This window comes from Tarenaya hassleriana, unplaced genomic scaffold (assembly GCF_000463585.1).
Source record: "Tarenaya hassleriana unplaced genomic scaffold, ASM46358v1 Cleome124, whole genome shotgun sequence".
Taxonomy (NCBI): domain Eukaryota; kingdom Viridiplantae; phylum Streptophyta; class Magnoliopsida; order Brassicales; family Cleomaceae; genus Tarenaya; species Tarenaya hassleriana.
The window spans coordinates 252007-254382 of NW_010962834.1; the positions used below are offsets into that span (position 1 = coordinate 252007).

The 2376-nt window shown below is 41.1% G+C and overlaps 1 pseudogene; it reads left to right on the top strand.

The window, feature by feature from the left end:
* The first annotated feature begins 820 nt into the window (after positions 1 to 820).
* The window catches only part of LOC104807094, a 7138-nt pseudogene continuing 5582 nt past the window's right edge, over positions 821 to 2376 (top strand).

Below are 2376 nucleotides of genomic sequence, written 5' to 3' on the forward strand. Positions count from 1 at the left end.
TTCTTGAGTACTAACTCTAAACTTCGTAAGGTTTGAGGTAGTGTTCTTTTGACTTATCAAACACTTTTACCACCAGGTGTTTGTGGCGTCTTCGCTCGTTTCAAAGGTTCTCTAACCGAGTCTGGATTGGGTTTAGGGCGTTCTTGTGACTGGAACAAGTCCTAGGTTCGGTTCACGTGTCGTTAGTGGATTTTTGAACATCCATCTACTATCCTTCTTACATAATTCTGAGATTCGTCGATCCGGGTTCGTATCATTTGGTATCAGAGCCTCGTTTCTCTATATTAGGTTTTATCTATATATATTTATCTTTTCCATTTCATTTTACATTTTCATCATCTTTGTTTCTAATCATTTCTCTTTGTTTTTGAAGGTTTAAAAGAAAAACGAAAAAAAAATCAGCAAAAAAAAAAAGAAAAAGAGATATATAAGTGAAAAAGAAAAAAAAAGAATCGAAGAAAAAAAAAGAAAAAAAAAAGAGTTTAAAAAAAAGAGAGAAGAAAAAAAAAAGTTGATTTCGTCTTGCAAAAAAAGAAGAGAAAAAAAAAACGTGTTTTCTTACATTGAATATTTTGTCTTCGTTTACACTTGCACGGATTATCTAATGGGGTTGGGTTGTGGAAATAGTGTGCGATTTGTTAATTGAATACTTTTTCTTTGACCTATTGAGTTTGTTGTTAGTGCAAACCAGACATACAAGAAGAAACAGGAGAGCTTGAGTGGCACAAAATTGAGCGAAACACTATTCTAGTGGTTGTGAGGTTCTCTCATCCTCTTTTCCTTTGTCTCTTTCTGTTTTATCTAACGTTTGATTGTTTTGCAAGGTACAACAATGAGTGACGAAACAAACACTAGTACTGTTCGTGAATCGGGTGATCATGCCGGCTTGAATCGATTGCAACTCGAAGCTATACAGCAGACCTTGGCACAACAAATCGAACGACTTGCCGAACGATTTGAGGATAGGTTTGCACAGCTAGAGATTGGTAGAGCCGCCCCACCACAAGCTCAACGTCATAGACAAAGAGATGAGCAATACGTGGAAGAAGTAGAAATCAATTCTGATGAGGATCCCATTCCCGCGCCAAGACAACGACGACATGCAAGACAAGCAAGGGATCGTTTGGATGATGACCTTGGTAACATCCGCATGGATATTCCTTCTTTCAATGGAAGGAATGATGCTGAAGCTTATCTTGAATGGGAACGAAAGGTGGAGATGGTGTTTGAATGCCATCAATACTCCGAAAGAAAGAAGGTAAAGCTTGCATCGGCTAAATTCGAAAATTATGCACTAATATGGTGGGATCAGATGGTTGAGACTAGGAGGCGCATGGAGGAACTTCCAATCAACACATGGGAAGCTATGAAGCAAGTGATGAGGCGACGTTTTGTGCCTTCATACTACCATCGAGAAGTTTGTCGGAAACTGCGACAATTGACACAAGGGAGTCGTAGCGTCGAAGAATACTATAAGGAGATGGAGATACTAAAGATTCGTGCTCATATTGACGAGGGTCAAGAAGCTGCCACAGAACGGTTTCTTGGGGGATTGAACCAAGAAATTCAAAACCGTGTTGAAACACATCACTACGAGGGGTTGGAAGATCTCTTGCATCTTTCCATCAAAGTCGAGCGGCAACTCAAGGGGAAGAGTAAAATACCGCAATGATCCGGTTCGACATCATACTCTCAGTCAAATCATTGGAAGCAAAAGAAGCCGAATACTACTTCCAAATCCGAGCCCAAATCGGAATCGCTAAAACCCAAGGCACAAGGTACTGGCAATACCTCTCAAACAGGTAACCGTGATATCACATGCTTTCGATGTTTAGGCAGGGGTCATTATGCTAGAGATTGCGCAAACAAGCGCGTGATGGTTATGCGAAATGGAGAGTATGAAACTGAATCCGAAAGTGGAGATGGACAAGAGAATAGTCATGAGTTTTCTTCGGACTCAGATGACTATGAGGAGCAGCCCGCTCCTAGGGGTGATCTGTTGGTTGCAAGGCGTGCCTTGAATTTGCAAACCAAAGTGGAGGCTATCGAGCAAAGAGAGAATATCTTTTACACTCGCGGGTTTATTCAGGAGAAGCTTTGTAGTGTGATAATTGATGGAGGAAGCTGTACCAATGAAGCAAGTGAGTCTATGGTTACAAAATTGGGATTGCTTACCACTCGGCATCCTAAGCCATACAAGCTACAATGGTTGAACGATAGCGGAGAAACAAAGGTACATCGGCAAGTGAAGGTACCTTTCTCTATTGGTGACTATGATGATGAAGTTTTATGCGACGTAGTACCCATGCAAGCAGGGCATTTGCTACTTGGGCGTCCATGGCAGTTTGATAGACGAGCCAAACATGACGGTTACAC